General features: G+C 42.4%; 1 protein-coding gene across 2 annotated transcripts in view; it reads right to left on the minus strand.

Moving 5' to 3' along the window:
• The window catches only part of KCNQ5 (potassium voltage-gated channel subfamily Q member 5), a 1,862,282-nt gene that overhangs the window by 187,087 nt on the left and 1,659,873 nt on the right, over window positions 1-15,322 (minus strand). The gene's annotated exons all lie outside the window — the stretch shown is intronic.

A 15,322-nucleotide genomic window follows, 5' to 3' on the forward strand; every position in this document is an offset into this window, starting at 1 on the left:
TTCATTGCTTTATAAGTGTAGTCCATTATCTCTAATGCCCAATTCTAGAGAGTAACCTCAATATTCTGCAGTCCAGAAGAGCCTTAAACCCATATTGACACTTTGAACATTTTATTAGACATAAGTGCTTCATGTTATTTCCCATTGACTAAAATCACCCAGTGTATCCATATTTCATAGTCACTATGTCTTTATTATATAGTTTCTATTTTATCCTTCCTCCAATGGAGATTAAACCAAAAAAGATATGGTATAATCCCCGTCCACACTGTTGGTGAGCCGCCCTACCTTCCACTCTTACCTGAAAAGGCGTTTTGATCTGGCCCCAGGTGATATCTCTGCTCTGAGAGCTATGCCCATGTGCCCCTCTCAAGCTGGCTTCTCCCCTTACTCCGCTATGTTCTGTGCTGCACGACACATCACTCGCAGCCATTCCAGCCGAGCGGAAAACAGCACCCGGGACCAGATGAAACATATTTTCAGGCAAATCTTGAAGCTTTGGGTGCTCTAGTGGGAAGTAAAAATATTTATGAAAAGATGATGATTGCTAATATCTGAGGAAGGAGAAAAGCAGAAGAGAGGCAGATATTGGTTAAATATACTGTAGCTGGTTCATGACAGACAGAATCACACAAGAGAAAGAGAAAACTATAAAGCATGAAAAAGCTAGATAAAATAGTGCATGAAAAATACTAGCACTTTGGTACTAAGAAAGGACAGTAGACACAACAGATTATATTATACACTTGCACTAAAATGATTGAAGAAAGCATGAGGTAGGGTAAGAGTAACTGATTTTACACAAGTGGGTGTTACATAAGGGAGACTGTTATTGGAGGGACATGTCATGTTTCTGTGGTGCTGACAGGGAACAAATGTGGGACAAATGAACATGCAAATGTATTTTTGCTGAATGAACAATTGATTTTCTTGGTTTCTGGAAACCATGTTTACAGTGCTAGTTATAGGTGATTCAGTGCAGGACTGCAGCATTAATCTGACAAAATGGAAAGAGAAGCTATACCAGCCCTAGAAGCATGAATATTTTTGGAGCAAGGGAGTTCGAGAGATGGGCATCTCTGAAAAAATGCTGTGGCCTCACCTTGACGTGAAAGGATTCTAGAACAATAATAGAATGTACAATGTTGGACTACAGGTCAAGCATCTGACTACCTTAACTAATTCCAAGCATACCAATCTTGCTCAGTTCTCTATGTTTTGGTTGATGTCTTTTCTTCTGTAAGTCTCTCTGCACTGTTTGGAAATTCAGCAAATATCTGAACTAGAATTTGGCATCTCAAACCACCTGAGATCAGAGCTCACATCTCACTGGGACTCTCTGTATGAGCAAACCAACTCTTCCATTGATCTAAATGCCACTGGTTTATTCACAATCTCAGATCCAAGACGGTGGAGGACATTCTCCTCCGCCTCCTTCTATAGACTAACTGGCTGCATTCCCATCAGACCAGGGAGCTGGGAAGAAATACAGAGGACTGTGTTGCACTATCTCACGGCACACTCTTGTCAAAGGAGTTTATGGAAATCAGTCTATGGCAATGCAACTTAGATGAGAAAGGTCAGTCCTTCAGATTCCATTCCTGCTGAGGTGCTCCATGCATCACAATGTGGCCAAATGAAGAGAAGCAAGGCAGTGATGGAGCCAGAACACGAGAACGGCAACAAGCTGCTTCACAAATATGTCAATAACGCCTTTTATTCTTTCCTGAAGTAACAAAATATCTAGGTTACTTTAACCTTCTGAAACTCATGTGTTTATTTGTCTGTTCTGGAATTCTTCCTTCCTGAGAACTATTCATTTAATTCCTGTTTATTTCCGAGAAATGTGTAACAGAAACAGCCCAATGATTTGCATCGGAAAATTATCGAATGTGTTCGAATGTATTCCTTGCTTTTATCACACTGGATCTGAAATTACTTATCAGCGTGTTTGTAACAAGTTATTCTTTCCTTTGCACGAAGTGTGAAGACAGGAGAAGTTATAAGAAATCCACATGTTTCTTTTTCAGATGATATTTTCGATCTGAGGGCAGACCTGGCACATTACTATAGTATTTACGCCAATGCAGTGAACTTTCTGGAAATGGCCAGGACAAGAGGCGGCTCACAGCCGCTTGCGTGGGACGGAACGCCTATGTGCACTTATCTAAATGTACCTCACAAGCTTTCCTCCTTCAGAGCTTGCTAACAGACAATAAGAAAGGAAAGTTCATTGTGTCTAAAACTACAACAGCGGAGCAATATACGTTTCTAACTGCGCCTCGTTTCCTAGCAAAAGTTCTAAGCACCGGGAACTAGAATGACCAAATACCGACCCAGTTCATTTTGTACAAAGCCCTCCTAGAATTTTTCAGAACATCAAATAGTAAACGTGTTCAATGTTTCGTAGAGAATCAGGGATTACGTGGAGACAACAGCTGCCGCTTGACTTGTGAACCCTAACAACTGCCTGGTGCTAAGAAATTGTTTTTAAATAAACTGATTAAGTGAAACATATGCAGGACAAAGTCAAAAGTGCAACAGATTCCATGGAAGAATGAGTTGAACTACTCACGAGTTTCCATGTTTTCTGCCTTTGGTGTGGAATCTTTAACCGAATTGCTCTGTTCAGATGTTATGTCTTACATGCATAAGATCTCAAACTCTTGTTTTTCTGTGCATTTTGGCTCAGTTTATTGGATTTAATGAGGTTGATCATACTCATTTATTTACCTCCCTTATATCCCAATCTACCTGGCAAGGTTTTTGAGGGGTTTCATGTCCATTTTGATTTGTATGCTGCTTGGGGTACATGAAACACAATACCAAGGCAACACAGACGAAGGCGTACCCCAAAAGAACAAAGGTCTTCTAATTCTAATATGGCAGCAAGATTTCCACCTCATGATAGCAGCCACTTGGTGATTCATTGGAAACTATTGAAGTGAGGACATCTGGGGCCAGAAGGGTGGCCGAGCATAAATGGACATTCTTCTGGTCACTCCTTGCTTGGTAATAGTTGAAGGTTCTTGATTTGTTTCCTATCACTATAGTTTGCACCTCGTTCCTTCCCACTTACTCACACATGTACCCTGATTGGTTTGGCCATGAATTCCTCCTTGAGAGCTTTTGCCTTGCTTGCACTTTAAAATACCTTTGGAACACCTCCTTTGGACTTCCCATCTTCAGGATGGTCGCCTGTAAAGGGTCTGGTGGGTGCAATGTAACTAGGTAGATGGTTGGAATGGAAAGTGTTTTTATTACTGTTTAATCGTGAAGCACCTTTACAGGCAGGCTCCAGTATATCCAGAAAATCATGTGGGTTCCTCTTTCCCCAAGATATTTCTCTCCAAATATCTCAACAGGAACTACGAGTTTGACCTCTTGGTTATAATGTTTGACAGGAGCATAGACATTCATAGAAAGTTGTGCCAACCAGAATTATGCTGGAATCCATTTCTTTAGTATCCACCTCAATGGACAAAACCAGGAAGAAGTCAGTAATCAATTTCAGTTTGCACTCTACATTCCTTTGCACACCAGGACTTGTGTGGTACTTGTGATCGCATGGGGGGAAATAATGAACCACAACCAACCTTCTTCGTCATCCTAGCTGCTTTAGAGGCACTGGACACTTTTGGTAGAGTGTTAAGTAGCTTACTGTAAATACACAATGATCTTTGGGGACTCTATGCACGGGACAGAGCTTAATAGACATAAGATTTTAACAATAAATGGAGGCAGACAAAGGCAGTGCTAGTCTGAAAGATATAGAGATGTTCCCACCACTGCTCTATATATTCTGAGTGCTGAAAGCACTATAATACAATCACACAATTGCGTCTTAGCGCAGGGCCAGGATCACCACCTGACTCTAGCAACAATGGATAGCCTGAATCAGGAATAGTACTGTGGCACAAGTACAATGAATGTTATCTTACCAGAGCCACTGAACCACAAGCTGCACTGAGCACCGCCGTCCTGGACCAGCTCCATCCCGATGTGCGTCTGCCCACTCTGCCCACTCTTTTCACCCTCTCCTCCACTACCCCTTTGCCACCTGTCTTCGTCTCTGTACTTCTTCCTCCTTCGCTCCTTCTCATACTCATTGGCCAGTTAGAAAGTGAGTCTGCTGTAATAAGTCTACAGATCTCACAGGCTTTACAGGGCCCAGTTACTCCCTATGACCCCAGCCATTCACTGAGCACACCACGCTGCCCAGAAGAACTGGACTCGGGACCCCAAGCAATAGCAGAGAGGGGACTGGTACAACAACGAAAAGCAGCGACCTCACTCCCTTAAGGGAGGTCCTTGATAATAACACTGCCAAACTCCGTAAGCTTAGTTGGGTTCGGGACTCAATGTAAGTCAATGAAAGTCATGGCTTACAAGAACACCCCAAGTCACCCTCAAGCATGACTTCAAATATGGCTTGACACTCGACAAGCAGCAGTATGACTGCAATGTGGTATATCAAATAATACAGGCAGCAGGATAAGTGCTTAGGTCATGATGCTGGTGTGTATGGGTGGCAAAGTACGCCAACTGAGAAGGCAGTGGAAACTGGCAAAGAGGTATTAGCAACACCAGCCACTTTCATGGTCCAACACTCCATACTGCTTACATTAGCTGTTGTACCCAACACAAAAGTACACTGTGTTCTTGGAAACTCCGACAGAACAAAGCAGAAATTAATACTAAATATGCTGCCAGCTGGACATTTTGTTCTGTGTTCTAAAGTATGGGAGTATGATATCACTATTCAGAACCCCCACATACTCCCTGTTAGAACTGTCAGCTTTAGGGTGGTCTTCCCCCAAACTTTTTGCCTAACTCGTCCCTTTTTTCTGATCTCATTTTTGCTGGCCTTAGGACTATGCACACTTTACCACTGCTAACCAGTGCTAAAGTGCAAGTGCTCCCACCTTAAAATATGGTAACATTGGCATATCCCCAACTGGCATATCAAATTTACCTGTAAGTCCCTAGTAAAGTGGTACTACATGTGCCCAGAGCCTGTAAATGAAATGCTACTAGTGAGCCTGCATCACCGATTGTGTCACCGACTTACGTATCCCTTGAAACATGTCTCAGGTTTGCCACTGCAGCCTGGGTGGGCAATTTTAAACTGCCATTTTAACATGACTAAGTAAACCTTTTGCCAGGCCCAGTCCTTCCCTTTCAATGCATTTAAGTAACTCTTAAGGTAGGGCCTGGACAACCCAAAAATGCAGGGTGCAGAGTAGTTAAAAAAAAATTGAACATGTAGTTTTAAGTTTTACATGTCCTGTAAATGAAAAACGTATAAAGTCGCTGTTCACTACTGCAAGGCCCGCCTCTCCCATGGAATAACATTGGCATTATTGCATTCTATGGGTAATATCCAACTGGGACTAGGTAACTAGTTCATGTTTGATGTCCCTGTAATCCCAATTTAAGAGCCTAGGGAAGTTGGATTTTAGATTAGTTTTAGAAAGTTGGCATTTTCCTGCCTTATCTATTTAGTGTCTGTAGCCTGCCTGTACCTAGGTCACATGACTGTGTTCAGCCAACAGTTGAGATTTTTATATTCCTCCTAAACATCCACACACAATAGGGAAGGTAGGTGTGCCTGGGTGGGCCATCAATGGCAGGATGGGAGGGGAGCTAGGCACAGCCCCACTTACACTTAAGCTGTGCCCTGCCTCCACACAAAGAGCTGCATACTCCCTGTAGTTAGTCTGGAGCCAGCACAGGAAAGGCAGGATTACATTTGGAAAACCTTTAGAAGCTTCTCCCTCACTTCAAAGGCACAACTGGGTATAAATACTGAACCTCAGGCACCAACTTTTCAGTACACTTATGGACCTGTGGCTACTCTGTCATAAAAAAGGATTGCTGGGCTGCTGAATGACTGCCACTTTGCTGGACTCCTGTCTTGCTGTGCCACTGCTTTGCTGTGCCGACCTTCTCCCTGCTGCACTCTTGTCTGTTAAGTCTGGGAAGGAAGAACTGGACCTGCAATTCATCTTGAACCAATGGCTCCCAGAGTGACTCCAAGGGCTAGTCTTCTGGCCTCCTGAACTGAGCCTCATGGACATGGAAGACTCCCTAACATCCTGCACCAGCCTCTGGACCCAGCTGCAGGGAGTTGTTCACCCCCAGGTGGTGCCTCTGGACCCTTGGCGCTTCTCAAGAATGCTGACATCAAGCTTTAGGGCTATTCGTGACTATGAACAGGCCTGTTTGCACCGAGACCTCGTGACTTGCACAGCTCCGTCAGCCCAACTCTTTGCACTGGAGCATCGACTGCTTAAGGGGACGGCCAACTCGAAGCTCCAGCAACACTTGCGACACCGGCTGCCTTTTTGCCAACAGCCTCCCACTAAGCTCTCCCTGTGACTCGCAGCCCTCTTCAACGCACCTGGGACTCTTGCCATTAACTTATGAAGGTAAACTTCAGTGTGTCTAACCTGGTACCGGATCTGACATGTGCCCCATTGCAATCAGCCTGAAAGTGTGACTTTAACCTGGTCCAGATATCCCAAGTTGGCGCTTTGTGCTTTTTGGCGCTATGTTCGATAAATTCTTAAAAAATGAATTACTCTGGTTCTACTGATTGAATTTTTGGCCTTGTGTTATTCATTAAAGTCTGTTCTTTTTCTCTAAACTGGTGTGGGATTCTTCTGTGGAGTGTTTTCATTGTATTACTGTTTGAAGTGCTGCACAAATATTTTACACATTTGCTCTAAGTTAAGCAGAAGTGCTCTGTGCCAAGCTACCAGACAGTTGAGCACAGGTTAGTTTGGGGTCTACTTGTTACTTCACCCTGACAAGGTTTGTGGTTGCTGCATGACCAGGAGTCACACCCCAGTCAACCAGTAACTCAATTTCTTTCACTCCCTTTTAACTCTATTGAGAAAAAGAGGAGCCAGTTTGTTTGTTTTCTCAGATGATTAATACTTAGACTTTTGAATGCTTCTGAACTGCATATGGAAACTAGAAACACCGGATTGTGTCATCAGATTTGCTAAAACGAATCACTTATCATCCACAATGAATAAGGTAAACAAAGATGATGTAGATGTAAGGAAGGAATCTGCATTTTCGAAATTAACAGGTCTGCCATGAAGCATGGAACAAACAGGTCACAACAGTACGTGCAGTCTGAGAATGCTTCTCATCTTAACCAAATGGAGGGAAAAGTAACTAAGATGGATCAGTATGTGTACGGGTTCATATGGGGTGGTGAATCGGAGGTAGGGTACAACGAAGTTGTATCAGGACTTTGTGTTGATAGGAACTTCTTTATAGGTCGTGCCTGGTGCCAAAGCTCACCACGGATCTGGATATCTGAGGCAGAAGAGGATATAACTGTGCTCGAGATGAAAAGTACTTAATTTGCAAAAGACGGTGAATGGTGCAGAAGGATACAGGGACGAGGATAGAGAGCTGGGGCACAAGTAAAGCCTACTTTATGCAAAAGGGGGAGACAGTAAGCTTGAGAGGAAGTTATTGAGTCAACTAGAAACATTAAGAGGAGAAAAAATTGATGTATAACAAATGCATAACAAACGCATAATAAATACATACATTAATTAATTAAATATGTGCTGGAATGAGGCGAACAGTCTGATGAGAAATACAGACAAAGCAGGTGCCAGGGAGAAGACCAATAATTTTGAAATTCTTATGAAATGTGAGTTTCCTACTGTTATTCACGCCAACATATGGTACTCTGTATATAAAGGGAAACAACCTTTATAATGTGGTCGTTAATAAGCAATACCTTTACCACGTGATGCCTTTGCTGTGCAAATGCTTCTACCATGCAAGTCTTTACCAGGGCCTTTACCTCGAAACAATATATATGTATTTTAGAGTGAGGGCGTTTTTAGGGATAGGTAAGGTTATTGGGTGTATATAATAGGATGAGGACGTTTTTAGGGTTTGGGGCGGGTAAGGATATTGGGTGCTAAAGTTTTTTTTTAGTGTGGGTAAGGGTATTTGGGTGGTAAGGGTTTTTAGGGTGGTTAAGGGTATTTGGGTGGTAAGGGTTTTTAGGGTTTTGGGCAGGTAAGGGTGTTTTATGGTTTTTAGGGTTTAGGGTGGGTAAGGGTATTTGGGTAGTAAGGGTGTTTTTAGGGTTTAGGGCGGGTAAGGTTATTTGGATGGCAAGTTTATTTTTAAGGTTAGGGTGGGTAAGGGTATTTGGATAGTAGGGGTATTTTTAGGGTTTTCGGTGGGTAAGGATATTTGGGTGGTAAGGGTATTTCTTGGCTTTCGTGGTGGGTGAGTTCGGTGGTTAGGGTGGTTAACACAATATATACACACACACATATATATATATATATATATATATATATATATATATATATATATATATATATATATGTATATATACACAAAAATAAGGGTTTCACTTACCTAACATATGCTTACTATTCCTTTGTAAAGGCATGCGTGATGCGTGGTAATGACTTGATTGGCAATGGCAACGCGTTGTAAAGGCATTGCGTGGTAATGGACGTGTGGTAAAGGCATGCATTGTTCAGTCATACAACCATTGTGCATTCAAATGTTTTAATAAATACATTAAAAACTGGTATGTGCGTTTCAATGCGAATAGCCAAGACTTCTATCAACTTATTGGATAAAAATGTGTCTGCAAAACGTTGAAAAATTACAAGTTTGATTCTAGGTATGTAAATTTTAAAATCTGCCTGGCATTCCCTGGAGTTTCGCTAGAACCGTTCGCACAGTATAAAACCTCATTCCAAAGCAACAACGTCTTTAAAGTTTTGTTAAAGTTAGCACTGTTAACATCTGCAGTGTGAATAAACTTTAATGCGTTTCTCATAAAAACAGTTATTACTTTATTTTCAGGAATTCGTTGAAGAGGCAAGGCTAGTCTTGTGTTGTGGAACAGATTAATTTGTCTCTTGAAATTCATAACACATTGTCAAATGTGAAAACCTTCAGCCAAAGGCAGATTGCAGACTCGTCATCAGCATCATCTATTTGCATGGATATGTTTATGATACTGTACTACATAAAGTAAACAAATTCGACAGCGCTGCGAAATCACACTGGCGGCAATGTAGCGCTATACACATCAGTTAATAAAACATGACATTGTAAGCTTGCAGTGTATGTACAGTGCTCAAACACAAGACCCGGGGCGTCGCAGAAAGTGCAGCCTAACCTGGGTGTCACCCCCTATGTGGATCACACAGACTCAGGACCGCAGGCTATGCTATTGTTGATGCACCTTGGGCTGTATAATATTTCATATTTTATAAATGACATACAACTGAGGCAGGCAATCTTACCGTAAATCCAACCTATGCTGCCTTTAGAATCTGTAAAGTCAGCATGCTGTGATTGCATTTTCTAAACTTTAAAACCTTTGTGTCTTTGGACAAACCCATCGTCATCCACAAACGAGAACACGTTTATAACCAAGCTGGAAGGAAGAGAGGGACTTATCAATTTTATTTTAAACAGGAATGATAAGTGAACGAGATGCCCGAACGGCGCATCTTTGGAAACTGATTCACCTTAACATGTTTTCTGGCTGAAGTGGTATATATAGCTGTTTTCTGAAGGACAGACTGATTGTCTTGGTGGGGATATTAATAGCAAGTGCATTCCCTCAACATGGTCTAATATATTGTTATGCTACCACCTAATTAGACCAACAGTGTGTGCTAGAGGCTTTGGGTAAATTAATGAAGGGGACATCTAGGGATAAGGTTGTGATTACGAGTACCCTTTTATTTCTAATTAATAGGTAGGTTAGTATGAGCTGGTCATGCCCTCTCAGAATCAGGAGATCCGTGGGAATACTGCGGACCTGTTTTGTTTCACCTGGAGATTTTGTCTGCTGGCAAGGTCTCTGGTAAAGAAAACAGCTACTGTGAGGAATTACCTTGATAATGAGATTCTGAATGAACAATTCCCTTGGTTATGTTCTAAGACGGCCATCAGAGTCCCATTTACAGTCCCTGGTTCCTTTATCCCTTGAAGTAATTGGAACCCTGTTTCAGTACCCTCAAGAGTCCAGATACACAACCACTCAGAATGAAGTCTCAAGTGTTCTATTGTGTTACTAGAGGGATTGGAAGGTTCCAGATAGACACTGATAGAGAGAAAGGCAGCGCTGGGAAAATTGAGTCTAGTTGCTTTGTCTAAATTACTACGTCTCAGCTGTAAAAGCAATATCAAATGACACTTTTAAGAAAACAAGTATGTCTACCATGGTCTCATGAGTATACTGTGATTAAAAAAACATCGTTTGGAAATTTCACATCCTATTTACAATAGGCAAAGGTGGCTTTACCTACTTTGGCAAACTTCATTGAGAATCTAGTGGCAGTCAGGGTACAGGCTGCTTGGAGATTTTTCCATTGTCTGTTTCACTCATTTAGGATTCTGATCTACTGCGCTTTCTGGGCTTGAGTACTGGATTTGCATAAGTGGCTTGGTTGATATTTTTGGAACAGAGGGCCAGATGTAGCAAAGGGTTTTTCCCATTCTGTGTCAATGGGAAAATGTGTTCCTACATATGGCCCTTAGTGATATCTTTGATGTCACCAAGTTCTACTACCCTGACTAGAACAGGTTTTCTCCAGAAGTTCAGAAATGGTTTAAACCTTTCTTAGTATATTCCAGAGTGGAACACGCTTGATGGCACTGGATTGCAATGGTGTTCCTATTTATTTCAGACTATTATTGAACCTAACCATACTTACAGGGTATTTTGTCTATCTCATTTCGATGACATCACCTTTTTTGTGTACAACTGTGTTATTAAAGAAAAGTACACAGACATTTTCCAATTAGTGGAAATCAGCCTTTATTCACATCTCCACTTCTCCACATTGAACCTTCCGTCTTCAGCTCTTCACCTTCACTCAACATTCTGAGGTAGACTCTATGGACAACTGATGGAATGTACTAACATTCTAAAGGTGGGGGAAGTAGGAACACACTAACTCTCAGGTAAAGCCCATGGATATTTGAAGGAGGAGTTTAATTCTAAGGGCGAAGGAGAGTAGGAGTATATCAACTCTACTTCTACCACATTTTAACAAAATTGTACACCTATTATAATAAAAGAAGGGGAAGAAACATGTATAACTATCCAGAAAATGATGATGATTGCCAGTTGTAGCTCTCCACACTTATAGGTGAAGAAGCCTATGTTTCTGACTCACTATGTATTTTGTGGTATTTCCATTACAATAGGCAGATTACTGGGAAACCTAGGGATTTATGGAGAGAAGGGGAATGCCAAGACTAGCCTAAGCGAAAGTCAGGCTTGGCAATGTATTATGCGAACGACATAAAGTGAAGATGAGTAACCCAATTCTTAACTTGAGCTCGTGGTTGTAGGTAAGGTCCACTGGCACTCATTTCTGAGTACCAGCATTGATTTTCCTCAACAGACTTTGACTCAAAGCAAGAGAGGGAAACACACAAGGGGGAAAGAAGTAAGAAGAGAAGGATGAAAAAACTATGACTGAGTGGGGAAGCAGGATCTGGCAAGAGTGAGATAAAAGAGCAGGAAGTGTCTTGCAGGGGATTAAAGAGGCAAGAGATGGAAAAAGTTACTCAGCTGTGGTATTCAGCACAGCAACATTTAATAGCAACTGTCACAGACCATGAGCCGAACTGCCAGTACTTTTTTTTTTTAACCAAATAAGCAACAACCTCCACATATCAGAGGTTCATTTGTAATTTGCTTGATAACTCCTGAAAAGACACAAAAATGCTTTGTAGTTTCTAATTATGAACATTACTCTCAAAATGTGGCAAACTCCTGGCACTATACACTGTCACCCATGAGTGTGTGAGAAATTAAAATTTAAACTAGCCAATGTAATGCATAAGTTCACCTACAAACAGGATCCTGTCTACCCTCTGGAAAATTGTCAGAGAAACACAATAACTGTATAGTTGCCTAGGCACTCAGACTTGAACATTAGCTTTGGCTGCCCTAACCTATATTTAGGCTTTTCTTAGAAGGATTGTGGTCATTGGTGGTGTAAGGTTTGATACTTATAACTTCTTAGCTATCAAGTTAGGTTGAAGAAACTCTAAACAACAGGTGGGCATAGCCAGGTAGCCAATATGACGGTCTTGGTGAGCTCCTGCAGTTCAGTCTGTGACCGAGTAAAGGGATATTTACCCAGTGGTCCAATTGGCGACATGTGGGAAGTGATGAGAAATGTCTAGTCCTCATTTGTGAAGTGACTGTTTATGCCAAAGTAAACTGAGAAGTCTCCCTACCTATTCTATCAGAGTATCACATTTTTAATATTGTCCTAAAAAATGCCATTTTCAGAATATCGACTAACACAACACCGTGAAGAACATATAAGCAACCTTTCTTCATTCACAATTGGTAATATATATAACTTCATGGCATGTAGATGCGGTTTTATGACTATTAAATCTGTACTTATACATATTTCGGTATCTTCTCATTATTGTAGTAGTCGATATTGTGGATACAATATTTTTATAGGATAATAATCTTTGCTGTTGGTATTCTGACATATAACAACCCTCCCCTCACACGCCACCCCCCCACACACACATTCAAGTGAAGCCAGCACTGATACAATGGCCACCCTGTGGCTAGGAGGAGCAATCGGACAAGAGGTCTCCTGCTCATGCCTTTGGTCCTGGTGTGGGTCAGGTGCTACCTAATGACCAAAGAGCTTTAAAGGGAGATCAGGCAGTGCCTCTCCAAAGTTAAAAAGGAGTGGAATAACCCAATTGGAGGGACCACAGACAAACTTTCTGAACAGTGATAATCCATGCGACTGGCTAAGGACACACACTGGAGGTAGAAGTGGTACAGAAGTAATAGCACTCAGGAGTGACACAGGCAACTAGAAGTGACTGTGGCTCTAGGTGGAGTCTAAAGTCACCGTACTAGAAAAGTACAGAGTATCAGCTGTGGAAAAGTGGAAATTAAGGGGCACATTTACTTACATTTGTCACAGTACAGTACAATAACCAAAGATGCTGTGTTGCCTTAAAAGGAGAGAGTAGAAGAGAAGCATGTCTACTAAGATGTGATGCTGTTTCTCTCTCTCCTCTTGCGCTGGAACAGTTTAGGCAACCTTGCACCACACACACCCTTTCAGTATATTGTTTATGTGTGATATCTAGCATAGATTTTGTACTGGAAGTATTTAGTCCTCTAGGACCAAGGAAGGGATTGCTCCACAGAGTACTCTGAGGGCTCTGTGCAACATGGGGTAGTGCCTATGTGACAGCCAGCAGCCTTAAGGGAACAGGGGCATTACCTGAAGTCTGGATCTCTTTCTGGAGACACTGTGTACCTCCCTTGGAGCACTCAGAAGCCTGCCTTCTGCGAGATGGAAGGAGAAGAGACTATCAACGAAGGAGCACGGTCCAGAGTGTGTGCAGTACGTGTGAAGCAGCAAGAAGAAGCAGACTAAACAAGAGCAATCCTGGAGGACTTTGGTGCATGAGTGCCCTCCTCCTCAGTCTCTCTCTTCAGTTCCTCAGAGGAATCATGACCCTGTGATTGCATGAGTGCCGAAGGCCATGTTGGAGCTGTAATTAAGTGATGACCAGGAGCCTGTGGTGGGTTGCATCTGTTGAATTCTAGAAGGTTTTGAGAGGATCCATCTGCTAAACTGCTGAAGGCCCATGCATGACTGCACCTATCAGTGTGCTGAAAGCCTGTGTATACCTACATCTGCTTAAGTGCTGTAGGCCTAGTATGTGGCACACCTAACAATGCAGTCTACTGATGTGGGCAACAACTGCTGATTGCGTAGGAACCCCTGAGAATGTACCTACATACAACCTATGGTCAGGACCTTACCTTCTTCAGGACTTCGAATTGTCAGGCGACTAACTGCATGGGTGATAGTGGAGCCGCTCCAACCAGGCAGCCTTCACCACAAGAAAGGGCTGAATGGCACACTGTTGAATACAGCCTTGTGCTGAGGAACTCCACCAAAGACTGTTGGTGTGCCACAGGTATGTAGAGTGTAAGGGGGAGCTTCCGGAGTGTAACTTATGAACTGAGACTCAGTGCACCATAAAAGATGGGTGATTGATCTGCACCTGAGGCTGAATCACATGACTCCTCAAACCCTAGAGAAAGATGGGGAGCCAGAACCAAGGGAGAGAGCCTGGAGGGAACAGAGAAGGAGTGGGGTATGTGAAGCACCTTAAGGATACAGCTGGCAGAAACACTGACTTGTACACGAGTAGCATTTAGAACAACTTTATAATTAAATTATTTTTCTTTAGGGCAAAGTTAACTACTGGGCTGGACATTCACTTTTATTAGCTCTGTTGGTTGACTGATGAGCTCTGACTTTGAGCACCCCACATTACCTCTCTGGGAAGCCTGTGGCTGCTTGCCCTTGCTATCCTGAGATTTAAGTGCAGTCAAGGTTCCATTGGACCCAGTTTGCAGAGCCATAATAGATCTCGCTGTGGTTCATCAGTGACAAATGACCTCAGCCCTCACTGTTGTCACTTCCCTGCCCCATGGCTTGTTTCTACAATGAAAGCTATACTGCAATAAACTAAGCATCTGTCATTGTCTAGAGGACCTAAAAGTAGGATGCCATTATTTTCCAGAGTGTTCTGTATATGGTGAGAGACTGGCACCTGTAGTTTGTCATGGCGACTGGGTTAAAAATGGTTATCTCGGTTGGTGGTAACACAATGGCTCATTGGAGAGTTATCAGAATTGTTCTTTGTTTCAGGAACTAGTTTATGAGTTGGTGGTGAGTGGGAATATGATGGCTGCATTCTCAATATGGATTTGGTGATTATGATTTTTACTTTAAGATTTAATGTTTTGGGGATATCAGGCATGGCAGGTGCGAATATTGTCTCAGTCTCAGAATCTTCCCTCTATCACAGCCTCCTTGCGGTGCATAGATATCCTCTGCCCCAACAATGTCTGCCATTATGTAATGGGATTACTGATGCCGTGCAGCATTCCAGACCAGATTGAATGTAGATGCTCAGAATAAGCCTTGTCTTCTATTACCATTTGAGAGGAGCTGGTAGGCCTCCAGCTGAACATTCCAGGGCGTGTGCTAGATAATGCCCTGTCTCACTCATCATTTAAACCCAGTGATTAAGTTGTGAAATAATGAGTGTCAGTGCTCAATCTACTCAGAAGCCCGGCGGAGCTAACAAATGCCAGTGCGCCAAATACCAAGGCTGGGAAGTCCTGAATCCACCTCAAGCCTCTTCAATCCTGTCTTTAAACCTGTGCCAGAGCCTCCCTCACTTTTGCAGGTTATAGCTTTCTATCATGGTGACGGATTTC

The sequence above is a fragment of the Pleurodeles waltl genome, chromosome 5 (genome assembly GCF_031143425.1).
Source record: "Pleurodeles waltl isolate 20211129_DDA chromosome 5, aPleWal1.hap1.20221129, whole genome shotgun sequence".
Lineage (NCBI taxonomy): Eukaryota > Metazoa > Chordata > Amphibia > Caudata > Salamandridae > Pleurodeles > Pleurodeles waltl.